The sequence below is a fragment of the Carya illinoinensis genome, chromosome 2, assembly GCF_018687715.1.
Source record: "Carya illinoinensis cultivar Pawnee chromosome 2, C.illinoinensisPawnee_v1, whole genome shotgun sequence".
NCBI lineage: Eukaryota > Viridiplantae > Streptophyta > Magnoliopsida > Fagales > Juglandaceae > Carya > Carya illinoinensis.
Genome location: NC_056753.1, coordinates 5,737,501 through 5,757,984, shown reverse-complemented (window position 1 = coordinate 5,757,984; position 20,484 = coordinate 5,737,501). Strand labels below are relative to the sequence as shown.

The 20,484-nt window shown below is 40.6% G+C and overlaps 2 long non-coding RNA genes and 1 pseudogene across 2 annotated transcripts in view; 1 reads left to right on the top strand and 2 right to left on the bottom strand.

Annotated features, from left to right (window-relative positions):
* Positions 1 to 1,343: 1,343 nt before the first annotated feature.
* LOC122301642 lies at positions 1,344 to 2,201 on the bottom strand (annotated as a pseudogene).
* A 2,443-nt stretch (positions 2,202 to 4,644) lies between these two features.
* On the top strand, positions 4,645 to 15,548 carry LOC122298869. Its single transcript, XR_006239518.1, has 2 exons — positions 4,645 to 5,188; positions 15,256 to 15,548. It is a non-coding gene; the product is annotated as an uncharacterized LOC122298869 (long non-coding RNA).
* An 80-nt stretch (positions 15,549 to 15,628) lies between these two features.
* LOC122298874 overlaps positions 15,629 to 20,484 on the bottom strand; it is a 9,918-nt gene continuing 5,062 nt past the window's right edge. Inside the window, exon 2 of the long non-coding RNA XR_006239519.1 lies at positions 15,629 to 16,042. This is a non-coding gene — a long non-coding RNA (uncharacterized LOC122298874). The remainder of the gene's footprint in view (positions 16,043 to 20,484) is intronic.

Genomic DNA, 20,484 nt, shown 5'->3' with positions numbered 1-20,484 from the left:
TTCATCAATCTAATATTATGATGAAAGTTAAATAAAATATTATTAAAAATATTATTCTTATTTAAAAATAAAAAAAATGAATTATTTATTATATCATAGGAGGTAACAATCTAATTATAAGTATCATTACTTTCATATCCAATGATTTGCAATTTTAATGGATAGTTCTTCTGTAGATTATATGGATATGATGTGACTTTTGTTGTTGTTTACATGTTTTTTTAAAGTAAGTATATGACTCAAGAATAGCGACTTAAAACAGAACGTTGAAGTTGATCATTTCTGTGTAATTGGCTCTGAGAAGACGTGATTAATTATACAAATTGAGTTGCTTCTTAAGTGAACTTAAAAAGAAGATTAGCATCGAGCCTAGCTGTGGGAATGGCGCCGCATGCAGCTAAATTCATCCATACAGGAAGAGCATGTGTTATGGTCAATATATAGAAGAACACTAATCAATAACTTGACGAAGGACCCAACACACCCTTCTCCAATTCCAAAGATCTGAACCAACCCCACAAATTAAGAGAAACTATCCCCATCCCATAAACTCACACCAGCACAGATGAAGGAAAAAAGGAAAATGGATCGGTTTCTTATTATGACTCTGATTAAAAATGCAAGGTCATTATTTTAATGTAAACCAAATACAAAACCATAAAGGTATAAGTATTTTAATTAGCTTTTCTTTTTCTTTTTTTTTTTCTTTTTTCTTTCTTATCGAGTGCCAGAATTGTTTACAATTGAAATTGCATGCACAAACGATCTCGTTGACAAATTTATATATATATTGAGTTTCTGTCCATAACTCTGAGTAAACCCTTACTACTAATGATTCTGGTAGCCCGGTAGGTGGTTTAGTTCAGACCTTTTATTGCTTGGAAAAAAAAAAAAAAAAAAAAAGTTCAGACCTTTTATTTCATGTACATATAAAACAAAATAATAATTTTAGGTACAAATTCTAAATAGACTTTGTAAAAAAAGTGAATCCCACTATAAAAGAAAGTTTTTTGCACTTTTTTAAGAAGGGTCCAAGTTTTTATAAAGATCTGTGCGGAGCATATCTATTTGAGGCATATACAAATCATTTCTCTATAATAAAAGGAAACGCTTTAGCTTTTTACACAAACAAACAAATAAAAATCAGAAAATAAATGTGAGTATTTAAAGATCTAGCTATTAGTTTATGAAAACTTCTCTATTTTTGTTTGAAGATTTCTGGCTTATTGTATAGCAATACCATCCAAAAATATTTTGGAAAAGAAAAAAGACTATTCAAACAACTGATCATATGTTCAATGGGGTTTTAGAATAGACTCTCACTTACAAATACCACTCAAACATCCATATTCCTGCTAAAATACATGACAATTAATCAAATCACTGAACATTTAACAATTTATAGCCAAGATCTGGTCTCCTTTTTCTGTTATTGTCAGAACACATCAGTGCAAATACAGCCAAAGATTGAGCAACCTCAAATGGCCAATGTCCAGTCGAAGGATCCAAAAGGGATTCAAAATTGCCTGCAAGTAAGGAAGAGTTGACTTCATCTACTATAAAGTAGGGTGGTGATTTCCCTGTCAACAATTGCAGTAATATGATTCCAAAGGAGTAAACATCTGACTTCACAGTAAGAATTCCGCTTTGAAGAAATTCAGGATCTAAGTAAGGCAAAGTTCCCTTCGGGACAGTGTTATGACTCAGTGTTACACTGTCACTTGAAGTTTGATCACGGCTTAACACACACGGCAAATTCCAAAGTCACTAAGTTTACATACAAAGTTGGAATCAAGGAGAATATTGGCTGGTTTCAAATCTCCATGCACTATGGTGTGAGGTCGAGTACTAGAATGAAGATACACGAGGACGGAGCATAACTCTATGGCGATCCGTAATCAAGTTTGCCATGACAATGGAGGACTCTTGTCCTTGCATTTGAGTCGATCTTCAAGGTTTCCGTTAGGAAGATATTCATATATGAGTGCAAAAGCTTCAGGGCAAGATCCAATGAGTTTCACAAGATTGGGATGCCTCAACTGGCCCAATACACCAACCTGATATATACATATACAACCAATAAGATCAAATTATTCATTTTCTATTGAAAATGTCTGCAAACATGCTAATCTATTTAAGGAAAATATTTTTTCAGATCTAAACAACTCCAATTTTTTTCAAATGCATATACAAACCTCCATTTGGAACTCTTTGGAGCCTTCGGAGCCCTGAGAATGTAACATCTTTATAGCTACCTCAGTGTGTAGGCAACCAATATAAATGTTACCATATCCTCCTTGTCCAATTTTCCGAGATTCATTAAAGCCTTGAGTAGCTTCTGCAATTTTAGAAAGCGAGAATTCAAGCAGCTCGAACATTTGTCCATTTGAGCCCTCTCCTTTTCTTTTTAGCCCTTCAGCTTCTGTCAGTGTAGGATCACGCTCCATCTGCAACTCATCCCTTCCTTTCTGTAACTATGCAATTTGGCTCTTTAATGATGTTTCCTGTTCTTTGAAAATCCGAAGTTCTTCGATGCATATGTCTCTCTGATTCTCTGCATCTTGGGCCTATTGATCAGATTATTAGCAATTTCTGTAAGATTTAAAAATTTAAAATTGTATTGTTTTCAAGCATATATGGTGAATGCATTTAGTAGTGGGGTGTGTAAAGAAAACCCCCATGAATTCAAAGCGCTGAAGATGTTCATCTTCTTCATTCATTCTTATAAGTAGAACAACTCGTAACTAAAAAGCTTACCCTCCGTATAGCGACAATCATATATTCCTCTGCTCTTCGACGCACGAGTGCCTCTTTTCTTAAGGCCGCCATTGCTTGTTGAAGCTGCTCCTTCTAAGCTCTGGTCCTGCTACGATCCATAAAACCTTTAATTTCAAAGCCTTGTCCTGTTTTATACCCATATGATCATTGATTCATATGAATAATGTCAATGAGAAATGTTAAACATGTTTTGGCAAACAATTTGCAAACACAAAATAGAATTTAACAAAATGCTTTGCACATACCACAACATTTTGAGCTCCATTAGAAGAAGTTGATATGTTACTTGAACTGGAAATCAACCTCGGACTTTGTTGCAGAACTGAAGGAGCAAGCTCCAGAGTAGAAGAGCTTCTTGAATAATCCAAAGCCGCCGGCGGAGAGAGTGAGCGGCTATCCTGCAATGCGTTGCAATTTCTATCTTTCCATGAATTTAGAGTTATTTCAACCTCTCTTGTGGGAGAGCTTGCTGAGTAACTAGAACCCCCAGGACTCATTGGAGATGAAAGCTCTTTAGAACGTTCCTGTAAAGGAGCAACTAGAGCAACCAGAGCAGTGGTTCTATTACGCCCAACCGTATTAGACCGTAATTTGGAGAAGTCTGAATCTTCAATTACGGGACTGCCGCCGCTGTTGTTGTACCCCGGAGGACCAGACCAAGATCTATTTAGGTTTGATTCTCCAGTTTCAGTATCTGTTGCACCTGCTTCCCTATTTTGGCACTCTACTTCATCAGGAGAACGATGATGATCACATAGAAAGAGTAGGATTTTGAAGTGTTTGTGCTAGTGTTTACATATCAACTTTGAAAAAAATTAAGTACCTGATGGAATGAAAGTGGGATACGAGTGTAGTCTATAGTATTACTTTTTTTTCTAAAATATTTGATAAAAGTTCTCTAAAACTTTAGTGTATTTTCTTAGGAGGCTAAGTGTTAAGAGAAATGCAAGCTTTTGTCCTATTTTTTGTCATCCCCATTAATATTTGCTGATATAGTGTGCTTTCATTTGTTGCATATGTTAATAACTTAATTTAACAACCATTTAAACTGTCATGTTGACAAATGTAACTAAAAAATACAAAATTTAAGATGAAGAGTGATTGTTTTGCAGTAGAAATTACAGATATATATGGGAAAAAAAAAAAAGGTATACACCACCTCATTAAAAACTGAAGCAGAACTACAAAACAGAAAGGTAGCAAAAGAATTAATGTTTGCAAGTGTAATTAACAAAAGCTTGGAAGCAAACCTGGTAAAGATTAGGTGGCCCTTGCAAATGACTTGTACTTGACAGGATACGGGTGCAGTTTCACACAGATGCTTTGCTTTCTTAGACCCCAGTTCCACTTTTCTGCAAAATGGAGCAGTAACTAATTAGCTATCTCAATCCAAATCTCATAATTTGTATCAGTTTTTTTAAGTACACTTTAGATTTATATTTTATGGAGCCTATAGACTATATATTTGTGTCGTGGGAGCTGATTTTTAGGTGATAGAAACTAACTCCCTATTCCTCTGGGTGCAGAGCATTATACTATCACTCAAATCACCCAACAACCTTTTTTTTTATTTTTTTTTTTATTTTTTTATTTTTACAGCTAACTAGCTCCAACTCGGTTGATAACACACATAACAAATTTTCGGTGGTTTAGGTGTAGTCTTGATAGTGAGAGGAGGTGTGATGGTTTTAGATGAAAATTAAAAATTGAATATAATATTATTAGAATATTATTTTTTAATGTTATTATTATTTTGAGATTTGAAAAAATAGAATTCATATTTATTATATTTTGTATGAAAATTTAAAAAAATTATAATGATGAGATAAAACCGTTTTTATATCCAAGTTAAAACCGAGGGACAATTCTAATTTAGTACAGGCATTTTATGTCATACATAAAATAAAAATAAAAAATCTACTCAGAAGCCACTGTTTGGCTACATCCATTGCACACATGACGTGGTGATTAAGTAAATTCCCTTTTTCTCCCTTCACAGCTGCACATTCAATCTCTTATTTCACTCAAAATTCACACATCCTCTCCTCCCACCCCTGCGTCATGCTCTCGCCCCCTCTGACCCAAGCACGATTTCGACTTCCATTTTAGTGGAATCATTTACTATCTCTTTTTTTTTTTTTTTTTTTTTTTTTTTTTTTTTTTTTTCTTCTTACATGATTTTGCCTTTTCTTCTTCATTCATTTCTCTGTGATTTCCCCCTCCCTTCATTCGCCCTCACTGTGATTTCTCCCAAATAAATCCATCTCCCCCCTCCCTTCATCCTCTTAACTAGCAAGCACCTCAGTCCCCCCCGATGTGATTTCTCCCATCTCAGTCCCGAGAGCCTTTGTTCCAATCTGGTGACGATGGCGCTCCAGACCATACCGAAGTCCAGAGATCTGTGGGAGGGGTAATGTATTTTCATATATTTTCATGAATAATCTTCTTCATGATGAGATCTATTTTTACATATATAGAAAATTTTTAATTTTGCCCCTAATTTACTGAAGGTAGTCAATCTCTGGATTGAATGTTGTAGTCGATCTCTGTTGTCGATCTCAAAATCTAGGGTTTGTACCACCATTTATTCCTTCAATGCACTGGATCTACACGATGAATAATACGATTGAAGGACTAATACGATTGCTCACACCGTTTGTGATGACCCGCTTTTAAGTGTATTTTCGCTGAAATAATTGTTTTTATTTTAATTAATATATCAGATATTTTATTTTATTTTAGTTGCGTTTTTAAAGTCGGTTTTTAATTTATTTTAATTTATTTGAGGTTGTGTTTTATTTCTTTTAGTTGTTTTTGTGGTTTTAATCTTTTTGGCGGTTTGTTTCTTTTTCCCGGAGTGAGGACTGGACCTCATTTCTTTTCACATCTTTTTTCTTTTTCTCTTTTTCCTTTTTTCTTTTCCCTTCTTTTCTTTTTTCTTCTTTTTCTTTTTTCTCTTTCTTTTCTCTCTCCTCTCTCCCGCTCGACCCGGACACCCCCCCCCCGTGCTCTCTCTCTCTTCCCTCTCTCTCCCTACGCCGGCGTCACCTTCCCTAAGCCCTACCGCCGCCGTCCGGCCACCGTTCGGCCTCCCACCGGTCCCATTCTCTTCCTCTCCTTCCGGTCTACCTTCCCTCCAAAACCCACCCCCAACCGGCCGGCCATTTGGCCGGAAAAAGCTTCCAAAGGGCGCACGGATTTTGCTCCGATCCGCCGCCGTCGCTCCACCTCCGGCCACCATTTCTTCACCACTTCATCACCGACTCCTTGCCGTCCTAACCCACCCATTTCCGGCCTCCAACGACCACCGGAACAGCTCCTACGAGCTTAGTTTCCGTTTTGGGTAATCCGGCCATTTCCGGCCATTCCGCCGCCACCCACGGCCGTCCGTCACTTCCTATAGCTTCACAACCACCTCTAGACCATTCCCTATCAATCACGTGTCCTAGTTTGTCCCCGTTTAAAAGTGGGTTTTTCGGACCCACGGCCACAGTGAAATTTCACTGTGACGTTGCTGTTTTTCCGCCGTTTGCAACGCCTCGTGTTTTCTAAAATTGCCGTATAGCGCTGTAAGTATTTTCCAAACCCTATTTTCAGATTTAAATATATATTGCTCATTCAATTTATTTATTATCTGTTGTTGGTTGTTGATTCCGGACTGAGTCCGAGGAGTTTCGGGGGTCGGATGGATGGAGGACGGAGTTGCTTGTTTATTTGATTTATGATTGTTGGATTATTTTATTGTGCATTGTTATGGCATTACATGGTGCATGCACGTGTGTTGTGGGTTTATGAGAAAAGCCTGTGTTTTGGCGTGAGTGTGTTGCGGGTGCGTGGGTATCACGAGCCCAAGCCGGGATGGGTTATTATCTCGGTGGAGCTCCTCTGGTCACTCGGGAGCAGAATAAACTGAGTGATGTCCCCTGAGTTATCGAAAGCGATAATGGGAGCGGGACTAGGGGGTGCTTGGCTACGAACGCGCCGGGCGCGGAACCGGGCATCGGCCTACTCACCGACTCCGTGGCCCTTCGCTGGCGAGGGCTAGAGGATGCTTGGCTACGCACGCGCGGGGCGCGGAACTGGGCATCGCTCGTTGGGTGTCACATGCGTGGCGGTACTCTGCGGTGTGACACTGGAGCCAGGGTGTGCGGATGACCCCTAGGGGAGGTCATGGTGCATACGGTTAAAATTGGATAATGGTTTGAGATGTCATATGTGTCTTTTGGCGTGCGTGGAAAACTTGTGTTTTACGGGTTTGTGCATTGGGCATGTTTCATGCATCTTGTTTGAGTTATATGTGTTTTTATCTGGTAGTGTTTGGGTTTTACTTACCTGCGGTACCATTCGTGGTTCCGTAGCTTTTGGTGCAGGAGATGAGGTTGAGGAGGAAGAGGCTGAGCCCGAGGATGCGGCTCCACCGGGTTGCTGATGTTATCTTTTTTTTTTTTTGTTTAAAACTGTATTTGTGGTATATGTGATATTTCATCTATGTACGTTTTAAACAGCTTGTTTTATGTTAAGAAAAATTCTGGTACTTAGTTATGACTTTCTTATCCGCTGCGTGTTCCTCTGTACACTTTTGCTGCCTTGCACACACTCGGCACCCGTCGATGGGATGGTGACCCGGGGTGTCACCATCCGGACGTCTCAATTTCCCCGTGTTCGGGCGTGGGGATTTTGGGGGCGTCACAGGTGGTATCAGAGCGGTTTGGCTCTGGGTAAAACCACAAGTCCCGTAGGTAGTACCAGAATGTTTTTTAAAGTTGTGTTTTAAAATTATGTTAAGTATAGTTGTTTTATTTGTTTTATTTGTTTATGTTTGTTTGCTTGTTTTATTTAGTTATGTTTTGGCACGCGGGTTTCTTTTGTTTCTTGTTGCGTGGTGCTGTTTTGTTTTGTTGGTTTTATGATGGTTTTTGTTTGTTTTCTTAAAGGAGGGTCAAGGGTGGTGTTGTGACAGAATTATGGGGAGACCAGGTAGACCAAGGAAAAATACTCAGGAACCGCAAGACAATACATCCAGGGATGACTCCATAGCCGAAGCAATTCGGCAGATGACGGAGTTCATGCAACAGAATATTAGGCCACAACAGGCAGGGCCTTGGCCACCACAAGGTCCTTGGCCACCATCAGGAGGGCCTTATCCACCATCAGGAGGGCCCTATCCACCGTCAGGAGAGCCTTGTCCGCCACAGGGAATGTATTGGCCACAACCAGGAGGTCCCTGGCCATATCAGGGAGGGCCTTGGATGTATCAAGGAGGGTTCAGTAGCATGGTGCAAGCTGGGTGCACCTATGAGCGCTTTTTGGCGCATAGGACTCCACACTTCGATGGGAATGAGGATCCACTTCAGGCTGGGAAATGGATCAAAGATTTGGAGAAGACTTTTGAGGTGAGTGGGTACACTGAAGCACAACAGGTACTCTATGCCAGCTACCTCTTACAAGGTATCGCTTCTGATTGGTGGGATACCAGGAGGGTGATGTTGGAAGCTGAACTGGGATCTTTCGCTGCGGTGACCTGGCAGCGTTTCAAGAAGGAGTTCAATGACCGCTTCTTTCCCGCATCGGTAAGGAAGCAAAAGGCAAGAGAATTCTCTAATCTGGTCCAAGGGGGCGCAACAGTGGAACAATACGCCCGGAGGTTCATAGAACTTGAGCGGTTTGCTCCTCATCTTGTTGCCACAGAGGAGCTGCGAGCTGAGCGTTTTCAGGAGGGACTACGCCCTGATATACGCCGATTGGTGGTCAGCCATCGGATATCCACTTTTCAGGAGTTAGTGGATGTGGCCACCCTTATAGAGCGGGAAAATAATCTGTGTATGGGATCCCCTTCAGGGCAAAAGAGGCGGAGTTTTTCTGGTGAAGGAAGCAGCTCGGGTTCGCCTCAGAAGTTTGTTCAGCGGACTGGAACCCGATCTCAAGCATCCTCCAGTGTTCGCATGGGAGGACGTATGCCTGTTTGTGGGGTTTGTAATAGAGCTCATGAGGGCGAGTGTCGCACGAGTAGCGGACCCCAGTGTTATCGGTGCGGTTAAGTGGGACATATAGTTCGGGATTGCCCCGTCAGAGCTCAAGGAAGCCGTGGAGGTAGACACGGTGGAAGAACCAACCCGAGACAAGCAGTGCAAGCCCGGGTTTATGCTGTCACGCCCGGAGAGGTGGACGATGAGGCACCAGCGACCCATGATGCTGGAGTAATCACAGGTATGGATTAATTTAATCTTTTAAGTTGGATTTATTTTTGGTATATTTGGTTTCTTCGTTGTTTTTTTTGGATTTCATGGGTTGTGTGTTTGGTTCAGGAAGAGTCCGGTTGTATGAGTTTTATGCTTGTACTTTGTTTGATTCTGGTGCTTCACGATCGTTTGTGTCTTCCACATTTGCTCGGGTGTGTAACTTGGTCACGGAACCGTTGCCGAAGGCTATGGTAGTGGCGCTACCTGACGGCGAGATGGTGTGGTGTTCCAAGGTTGCTTTGGGATGCCCGTTAAATTTTGAGGGAAGATTTTTGGATGCTGATCTGGTGGTATTCAAGCTGTTGGGTTTTGATATCATCCTCGGGATGGATTGGCTATACCGATATTCTGCGACTATTAATTGCAGAAGTCGGACAATTAGCTTTCAGCTTCCGGATGGTGATTGTCTGGAATTTGCGGGGAGTAGATTAAAAGAAAAGCCGATGATTATATCGGCGATACAGGCAAGAAGAGAGATTGCATGGGGAGCGGATGCATTCTTGGTTCAGATGGTGTCCACGCCGTCTGAGAAGAAGTCCTTGGCAGACATTCCAGTTGTGGAAGAGTTCCCCGATGTGTTTGTGGATGACTTGCCCGGACTACCCCCCGTGCGAGAGATGGAGTTTGTTATAGACTTGGAACCTGGAGCGGCTCCTGTGCATAAGGCTCCTTACCGCATGGCACCGGCTGAATTGAAAGAGTTGAAGACTCAGTTGCAAGAATTAGTAGAGAAGGGGTTTATTCAGCCTAGTACGTCGCCGTGGGGTGCTCCAGTTTTATTTGTTAAAAAGAAAGATGGAACCCTTCGTATGTGCATTGACTATAGGGAGTTGAACAAGGAGACCATCAAAAATAAATACCCTCTCCCGCGGATTGATGACTTGTTTGACCAACTTCAAGGAGCAGCGGTGTTCTCTAAAATTGATCTGAGGTCAGGATACTACCAGCTGAGAATCAGAGAGCAGGATGTGCCGAAAACTGCCTTCAGGTCGAGGTATGGACACTATGAATTTAAGGTGATGCCATTTGGGCTAGCTAATGCTCTTGCCGCTTTCATGGATTTAATGAATCGGGTGTTCCAACCTTATCTGGATTCCTTTGTGGTAGTATTTATTGATGATATACTGATTTATTCCCGAGATATTGAAGAGCATGTGTATCATCTTAGTCTGGTACTTGAGAAATTGAGAGAGCACCAGTTGTACGCCAAGCTCAGCAAGTGTGAGTTCTGGTTGGAAGAAGTTAAATTTCTTGGGCATGTAATTTCCCAGGGTGGAGTGGCAGTTGATCCCAGTAAGGTAGAAGCCATTTTGTCATGGCCACGCCCAACTACAGTACGCGAGATCAGGAGTTTCTTGGGGCTCGCCGGTTACTACCGAAGGTTTGTAGAGGGTTTTGCTCGCTTATCCGGACCTCTCACAGCTTTGACGCGGAAGAATACAGAATTTGTTTGGTCAGAGAAATGTGAGAGGAGCTTCCAGGAATTGAAGAACAGGCTGACGACGGCACCAGTGTTAGCACTCCCAGAACCGCATAAGCCGTTTGTAGTCTTCAGTGATGCGTCTAAGTTCGGTTTGGGTTGTGTCCTTATGCAGGAAGGACGGGTTGTAGCCTATGCATCTCGTCAGCTTAAGGACCATGAGAAGAATTATCCGACGCATGATCTAGAGTTGGCTGCGATCGTTTTTGCACTCAAGATCTGGCGGCATTTCTTGTATGGGGAAGCTTGTGAGGTATTTACTGATCATAAGAGCTTGAAGCATTTGTTTTCCCAGAAAAATTTGAATATGAGGCAGAGGCGTTGGCTAGAGCTAATCAGTGACTATCAGTGTGAGATCAAGTACCACCCGGGGAAGGCTAATATAGTTGCTGATGCTTTGAGCCGGAAGTCTCATTTGGAAGATGAAGTCGGGCCGTCAGAAATGGATTCGTTACTTTATGGGATGAGAAGGCTCCTTATAGAGAGTTCGCAGCAAGTAGAGATTTTGTCTTCGGTTCTGGACATTCGGGTAATAGATTTTGAAGAATTGAAAGCTCTCCAAAGAAAGGATCAGAAGCTGCTGAACATCAGGAAAAGAGTCCGAAAATCTCGAGGGCCGTTGCACTATAGCATGGATAGTGATGGAATACTTCGGTTCCGAGATCGCAGAGTGATCCCGAAGGACGCAGATTTCAAAGAACGAATCATGGCGGAAGCTCATGCGGCCCCGTATTCAGTTCATCCCGGCAGTACAAAGATGTATCGAGACTTGAAGAAAAATTACTGGTGGGATGGAATGAAGAAGGACGTTGCCTTATATGTGGAGAAATGCCACACGTGTCGCCAGGTAAAGGCCGAGCATCAGAGACCTGCAGGTATGCTCCAACCCCTCCCTATTCCTGAGTGGAAGTGGGATGACATCACGATGGATTTCGTAGTGGGTTTGCCGAGAACACCTAGTGGGAAGAATTCTGTTTGGGTGATTGTGGACCGGTTAACGAAGAGTGCTCATTTTCTGCCTGTTAACAACACTGACTCTTTGGGTAAGTTAACTCGTTTGTATGTCAAGGAGATAGTGCGACTACACGGTGTACCGAAGAGTATAGTGTCGGATCGAGACCCGAGGTTTACGTCGCAGTTCTGGAAGAGTTTGCAGGCAGCTTTGGGTACTAAGTTGAAGTTCAGTACTGCTTATCACCCGCAGACAGACGGCCAGTCAGAGCGCACCATACAGACCTTGGAAGACATGTTGAGAGCATGTGCCCTGGAATTCCAAGGGAGTTGGGAAAATCATTTGCCGCTCATTGAGTTTGCCTACAATAACAGCTACCATGCGACCATTCAGATGGCTCCCTATGAAGCTCTTTATGGAAGAAAGTGTAGGTCGCCCTTGTGTTGGGATGAAGTTGGGGAGAGTAGGGTAATTGGACCCGAAATAATTCAGGTAATGCAAAGCCAAGTCCGGATCATCAGAGAAAAAATGGCGGCAGCTCAGAGTCGCCAGAAAAGCTACGCGGATACCAGGAGGAGAGAATTGTCATTTGAAATTGGTGATTGGGTTTATCTTAAAGTCTCTCCCATGAGAGGTGTTAAGCGTTTCGGTAAGAAAAGGAAACTAGATCCGAGGTACGTCGGCCCTTTTCAGATTCTGGAGAGAGTAGGGTCCGTCGCCTATAGAGTTGCTTTGCCGGATTATTTTGGGGATGTTCATGATGTCTTCCACGTATCATCCCTGAAGAAGAGCTTTGGGCAGCAAGAGCCACGTTTCGTTGACCCAGCAGGTATTCAGTTGCAACCGGATCTCACTTATGAGGTTGTTCCGTCGCAGATTTTGGATTGGAAGGAGCAACAATTGAGGTCCAAGACGATACCGTTGGTTAAAGTGGCTTGGGGAGATCCGTTAGCTCAAGACTTCTCTTGGGAGCGAGCAGCGGACATGAGGGAGCTATATCCATATTTGTTTGAATGATGAAGGTATGTAATTTTAATCTTGGTCTCAGTTGGTTCATGTGCGTTTGTGTGGCTTGGTTTAAGTTGGTGGTGATCTTGAAATTTCGAGGACGAAATTGTTTTTTAAGGAGGGGAGGATGTGATGACCCGCTTTTAAGTGTATTTTCGCTGAAATAATTGTTTTTATTTTAATTAATATATCAGATATTTTATTTTATTTTAGTTGCGTTTTTAAAGTCGGTTTTTAATTTATTTTAATTTATTTGAGGTTGTGTTTTATTTCTTTTAGTTGTTTTTGTGGTTTTAATCTTTTTGGCGGTTTGTTTCTTTTTCCCGGAGTGAGGACTGGACCTCATTTCTTTTCACATCTTTTTTCTTTTTCTCTTTTTCCTTTTTTCTTTTCCCTTCTTTTCTTTTTTCTTCTTTTTCTTTTTTCTCTTTCTTTTCTCTCTCCTCTCTCCCGCTCGACCCGGACACCCCCCCCCGTGCTCTCTCTCTCTTCTCTCTCTCTCCCTACGCCGGCGTCACCTTCCCTAAGCCCTACCGCCGCCGTCCGGCCACCGTTCGGCCTCCCACCGGTCCCATTCTCTTCCTCTCCTTCCGGTCTACCTTCCCTCCAAAACCCACCCCCAACCGGCCGGCCATTTGGCCGGAAAAAGCTTCCAAAGGGCGCACGGATTTTGCTCCGATCCGCCGCCGTCGCTCCACCTCCGGCCACCATTTCTTCACCACTTCATCACCGACTCCTTGCCGTCCTAACCCACCCATTTCCGGCCTCCAACGACCACCGGAACAGCTCCTACGAGCTTAGTTTCCGTTTTGGGTAATCCGGCCATTTCCGGCCATTCCGCCGCCACCCACGGCCGTCCGTCACTTCCTATAGCTTCACAACCACCTCTAGACCATTCCCTATCAATCACGTGTCCTAGTTTGTCCCCGTTTAAAAGTGGGTTTTTCGGACCCACGGCCACAGTGAAATTTCACTGTGACGTTGCTGTTTTTCCGCCGTTTGCAACGCCTCGTGTTTTCTAAAATTGCCGTATAGCGCTGTAAGTATTTTCCAAACCCTATTTTCAGATTTAAATATATATTGCTCATTCAATTTATTTATTATCTGTTGTTGGTTGTTGATTCCGGACTGAGTCCGAGGAGTTTCGGGGGTCGGATGGATGGAGGACGGAGTTGCTTGTTTATTTGATTTATGATTGTTGGATTATTTTATTGTGCATTGTTATGGCATTACATGGTGCATGCACGTGTGTTGTGGGTTTATGAGAAAAGCCTGTGTTTTGGCGTGAGTGTGTTGCGGGTGCGTGGGTATCACGAGCCCAAGCCGGGATGGGTTATTATCTCGGTGGAGCTCCTCTGGTCACTCGGGAGCAGAATAAACTGAGTGATGTCCCCTGAGTTATCGAAAGCGATAATGGGAGCGGGACTAGGGGGTGCTTGGCTACGAACGCGCCGGGCGCGGAACCGGGCATCGGCCTACTCACCGACTCCGTGGCCCTTCGCTGGCGAGGGCTAGAGGATGCTTGGCTACGCACGCGCGGGGCGCGGAACTGGGCATCGCTCGTTGGGTGTCACATGCGTGGCGGTACTCTGCGGTGTGACACTGGAGCCAGGGTGTGCGGATGACCCCTAGGGGAGGTCATGGTGCATACGGTTAAAATTGGATAATGGTTTGAGATGTCATATGTGTCTTTTGGCGTGCGTGGAAAACTTGTGTTTTACGGGTTTGTGCATTGGGCATGTTTCATGCATCTTGTTTGAGTTATATGTGTTTTTATCTGGTAGTGTTTGGGTTTTACTTACCTGCGGTACCATTCGTGGTTCCGTAGCTTTTGGTGCAGGAGATGAGGTTGAGGAGGAAGAGGCTGAGCCCGAGGATGCGGCTCCACCGGGTTGCTGATGTTATCTTTTTTTTTTTTTGTTTAAAACTGTATTTGTGGTATATGTGATATTTCATCTATGTACGTTTTAAACAGCTTGTTTTATGTTAAGAAAAATTCTGGTACTTAGTTATGACTTTCTTATCCGCTGCGTGTTCCTCTGTACACTTTTGCTGCCTTGCACACACTCGGCACCCGTCGATGGGATGGTGACCCGGGGTGTCACCATCCGGACGTCTCAATTTCCCCGTGTTCGGGCGTGGGGATTTTGGGGGCGTCACACCGTTTAATTAAATGATTCTCTCTCTCTAAAATTCTTGATGATGGTTTGAGATATACTGCAATGTGTAGATTTACGAGAATTATGGTTTCAGATACATTTATTCTGTACTTGGGAATGAATAATTAGTTTCGATTTTGCATTTTATCTTCATGTGGTAGTTTTGCAAAGTCCGGTTTTGATTTGTATCCATCAAAATGGTAAGTACATGGTGAATTGCCTTTGGTTAAAAAAAAATGCCACTAACAGAGCAGCTATCTATCATCCATTTATTATAGGAAATTGTAGGAAATGGTAAACTGCTATCTATCATTCATTTATCAACTTAAGCATTAATATATTTTTAAATGCCCAAAATATAAGCTTTGTAATTTGGCATTCTAGTGCTTGTAATTAGCTAGTCGTCTTATGATTGGTATTTACAAATCTAAAATGAAAAGATTCTGTTTTAGTATGGTGTTAGAATGACAGAGGATTCACTAAAATTGCAGAAGGGACCACTTAATCAATATAACACTGGAGCCTGGATTGATTTCTCGTTATTTTCTATCCAATACTAAATCAATTAATTGATTGTGACTGCTCTATTTCTTATGGTTGTTTCTGAATGAAGTTGAAAAATAACCCCCTAGTTTACAGGTTATGGCCATATAATGAGCAGCTACAACTCTAACTATGGTGCTGAAATGACAGAGGATTCACTGAAGATGCTACTCTTTTTGCAAAGATTTTGATTGAATCTCAAAATGTCCATTCTGTTATGTATTTAGATAGCCATAATATTTGTATAACTGGATTGATCCTGAAGTTATGGGAATCTATTCTTGTACTTGATGGCATTTATTTCATGAACATGTGGTTAATTTGATGAAATCCATGTATGGAAATTGTATGCCATTAAATTAACCTATGTAACAAAAACAGTTTGTGCACATGGTTTGATCTCGCTTGTGTATGTAAATTGTACCCATCCAAGTCTAATGTCATTGGAAGTATCCAAACAAAGAATCAATAAGTCTGAACACCTGCAAATTGCCATTATATTCATGACCTATCCGAGTTCAAGGACTTGGTTTTCCAGAATCTAAAACAGAGCACGTTCATGTGCTAAACCAGGCAACATTACTAATTATCACAGCAAATTAGTTTGACTAGCATAAGTGAATCTTTACAAATTAGAATGAGCCAGACATGTCTATGCTGATGCTATACACAAACATTTGCCAAAAGAGTGAAACATTAGTTCCTATTGTACTTGAACTCTGGGAATATAATCTAAGCACAGCAGCTACCCATTTTCACTTTTGAACTAGCCTCGTGCTTCTTCACTTTTGATCACCAAAAGTCAAAATCCCTAGAAACATCTTCAGTGGGTCCTTTGAGAACCCTTTGGATGCAACTCCACCATCTACACCATGCATCTATCCTACCCATTCCAACAAAAAACCATTTTGAATGTTAATGCTCAAAATAAGTTTACCCAAATAGAAGTTACAAACAATAAACTAGAAACAATTATCTCATAAACTAGAAAAATAAGTTCATCCCAAGAATAAACCAGAAACAGTGAATTGTTCATAGTAGAGTTCACTTTTTTATAAAAGGTACTTATGCAAACTTGTATATTTGAGACAACTTATATATATTATTATTTAGCTTCCTGGAGTGATCAATACTTTTTTTCTATCATTTAGTTGATCTGTTCTTCTACCAATGCAAAGGTCAACGTCATGTGTTTTAGGTCATGATAATAACTTTATGCAGTATTTGATTTATACCCTATTAAGGCAAAATTTGCAGTTGTACGTAAAAGACCACCATAGTGCATATTTTCCTTCCAGATATTAAAAGAATCATAGGGAAACCAAACATTTGAGAAAAATATCCCCAAACCATTCCAGTCAGACATTAATCATGAAAAACATAACTAATACATGTTGAGAAACCAAGAATGCAATAATTACATATCTTCACCAAGTTAACACCAGATTATTGCACTGTTTCATCCATCTATCACAAAAGAGATCAAAGAACATTAATTTTGTTCCCACAATTGCAGTTTAGGAGGACTTGGAAATGACAAAACTATTGCATACATACATGATGGAAGCTTTCATGAAATGATTTTCTAACTGAACCAGATTAATACAACACATGCTTTAAAAGCTGAAAAAAATCCAAAACATGAGAAAAGAGGCTGTGCATGAATGGAAAGTGAGTAAAAATGAAAGTGAAGCTGGAGTGGCTGATATATATGCAGTCGTCATTGTTGAGATGAGGTGTGGCTACAAGCTTCAAACATCCTCGTCCAATGTACTTGAAGAAGAATATTAGCTTTTACAAGATATTTTCTTTTTGGTACATCCAAAACCATCAACTAGGTAGGATTCTTTTCTTTTTTCTATTTTTCTGCTTCAGTAAATCAGCAGCCATAAAACTCAGTTTAGAGCCAATCACTCAACATTCTGTTTAACAAGACAACACAACCAAATGTTTTTTGAGATTTAACTTTACCATGTGCAAAGCTTCACTCCACTCGTGACATTCTCAAGCTTTCGCAACTTAAATTGACAAAAGCAGGTGGCAATAACATAAGAAATTATGATTAAACCATGGGAATTTCCACAAAAACACGACAAAAAAATCTCCTTTCATCTTTGTTTTAATCCTGATTTTAATGATTAATGAACTGAAGAACCAAAAGTGCTTTAACAAAAATACATCTTAGAAAGGTTTCTTCTCAAACATATTTTCTGTCCAATTCAAATTTGTTTCCCTAAACATAAAACATTCATTATCCATCAAAGAAAACCCTATGGCATAGATTCTTATAAGCATCAAACAACAAATAAGAGCCATGAGTGTGGTTGCTAAGATAATTCAACAACAGCAGTGGATTGAACATAAAATTCATGGAACTGATCTCGATTCCCAGATTTCTTTAAAAAAAACTCATATATGACAGATGAATACAATGGTAACAACTTTTCGGGTTAACTCGCATGCATATATCGCCTGCTTAATGACCGGTGCAAAACTGCAAGTGCACAGTATCGTAGTTTTATAGTAAAGTAATAAGTAGAGTATCGTCCTCAGGGATTGGTACCTTACTCTTGCCAAATACCAAAATTATACTAATCTCAATTTTATCTAGAAGAATCGCTAAGGTTTTTGTAGTTGCAAATAAACTCAGATCAACTCAAAGAGAAATAAGCAAAGAAAATAAAACTGACTTTCAAAGATCAAATTCAAAGGGGAAGAAAACTTCTAGGAAATCGATTTCACCATAATTCTTCACTATGCTTTTCTCATCCAGCTAATTTAACTTAAACCTCTTTTGTCTATTAGCAAATCTCTAATTCATCTAAAAGCCTCTTTCGATAGTCAATTGGAAGTGATTCTAGTTTATCAATTCACACAAGAGTATGCAAATTAAATAATCAAGAACGTAATAAGACCAATGATTTAATTACTACACAGGTTCATACAAGTCTTTCGATCTCTATACTTACCTATGCTGAAATATCCAAGATCTATCCTATGATTCCCTCTTTCGATAGCAAATCACAAGATTAATAATCATCTAATCAATGGTCAGTTAATTAGAAGCATTAAACTCAGAATAAATCAGATAAACAAAGAGAGAATTGCATTAAATTAGCATGGACAAACAAGCATAGTTCGGAATTAGGTTACATCGTTTTCCTAGAAAGAAGAAAATTTAGCTCATGCTAGAATTGGAATTCAACATAAACGAATTCACCATCATTGTTCTGAGAAGATGGGAAGAAGAAAATAAACACTGAAAAATCCTCCATGCAGCCTCAACTGGTCGTCAAAAGCTCAAGGGAACGATTCAACGCCTTTCTCCCGTCCGTGCTCGTGTATGAATTCAACGTACGTGCAATAAATTGGAATTCCGTCTCCAAAACAAATGATTTGAATCCCTCTAGCTATGTTTTTCTCTCCCAAAGAGTGTTCTCCAGTCAAAACTCTCGGCTCTAGAGTGAAGAATGGCATTTTATATGGTCCCACGGCGGAAAACCTAAAATCTGTCAAAATACGATGTTCGCTCGAGCGAGGTGTCGAGCGCGCGTCGAGCGTTCGACTCTGCCTGATTTCGCTCGAGCGGCCTATCGAGCGCACATCGAGCGTTCGACTCTGCCTGATTTCGCTTGAGCGGCCAATGTCTCCGCTCGAGCGATCTTCGTTTTTCAGCAACCTGCTCGAGCTCCCTGTCGAGCGGCAGTCGAGCGTTTGAATCTGCCTGAATTCGCTCGAGCGGCCAAAAGCCTCCGCTCAAGCGAACTTGTAAAATCTGCAATATGAAATTTTGCAAGCCATCAAATACCCCCAAACTTACAACTTTGTTTGTCCTCAAACAAAAAGAAAAACAAATGATAGTTTAGGCAATATCAACTCGACCCCAAAGAGAAGTATCATCACTCACCAAGCTTTTATGAATTTAGATTTCATCTCTAGTATCTTACTCTTTTAACATCAAAAATAGCAAGAAAATCAATCAAAAATTTTGCAATTTGTCAAGCAAGAGTTAGGCGTTTACTTCAGCCTAAAGCTAAGACCTTGAGTGTGTGTGTGATATAGTCAATTTAACCTCAAACCACCTGCAAACTCAGATAAAAGTAGAACAACCAAAATCAGAAGAATTCTCTTAAAACTTAACCCCATAAGTCCAATTTTCAGAAATCCTCTCCACTAATGTAGTCAACACCAAAATCAAAGATCAAAAGGTCTTTATTAAGGTTGTAATGATAGGCCACAGGGTGAGGGTTAAAAAAGAATTGGATATGGGAAATTAAATCAAACTGGGAAAATACTTAGTGAAAAGAACATTAAAAGAGAAACTCACATGATTCAAATCATAGCTCTTTCTTGACAATATGCTCATACTTGTGGCATTATTATTGCTGTAATCACTGATGTAATACCAACACTTCCCTTAACAAAATTTGAGGTAGTTCACTTTCCGCTTGGCTACTTCTTTTTCTTTTCTTTTCTTTTTTTTTTTTTTTTTTTTTTTTTTTTTTTTCAATCACTTCCTTTCTTCTTCTTCTTTTTCTTTGATCAAACAGAGCAAACATAATACATTTCATCATGTAACCAATTTTCTCTTTTAAATGTAACTCTCCACCAAAGTATTTTCTCAAACTATCAACGGTAGATTCATTGTTTTTCAGGCTTAGAGCGGGCATGGTTTATGTAGTTTAAAGAATCAATAAAGGCTCATGAAGGCTCAAGGGGGTTGATTATGGAAACACACCATGTAATGATGGCATGACATTTAGGACGGCTGGGAAAACTTTTTGGTTATGCCAAAGAAATGCCTAGATCATTTCTCTGATATTTGGTCTCAATTAGGATTTCGCCTCAAGGACCCATCAACGGATTCTAGAGCAAAGCAAAATCGAACCTTCCTCTTTCAATTAATTCAACTTCTTCTCTTCATAAGCAAAATGGAATAAGAGAAAAAAGACTATGTGCTCAATTGTGTTCAAGGTCAAAGATTTAAACCAAAGTACCCACAAAACTTCACTTGACATAAAAGAAATTTTTGAAAATTTTTCTCAAAACCATCTTCAATCACAAATTTCAGAGTCATAGAGAATTCAATCTTACTCCAATGCATGCTTGGTAAGAGACTCAAACAACCCATCAACAACCCAAGACTTAGAAAACAAGAGGATCAAATGATTATAGGAGTTTACACCCCCAAACTTAAACTAAACAATGTCCTCATTGTGATGCAAAAGTAAAAAGGATTGAAGAAATAAAGGAACTTCCCTGGTTTCATGGTGAACCTTCCGAGGTTTTTAAATTTTCCAGCTCTTTATTCATGCAAAATAAACC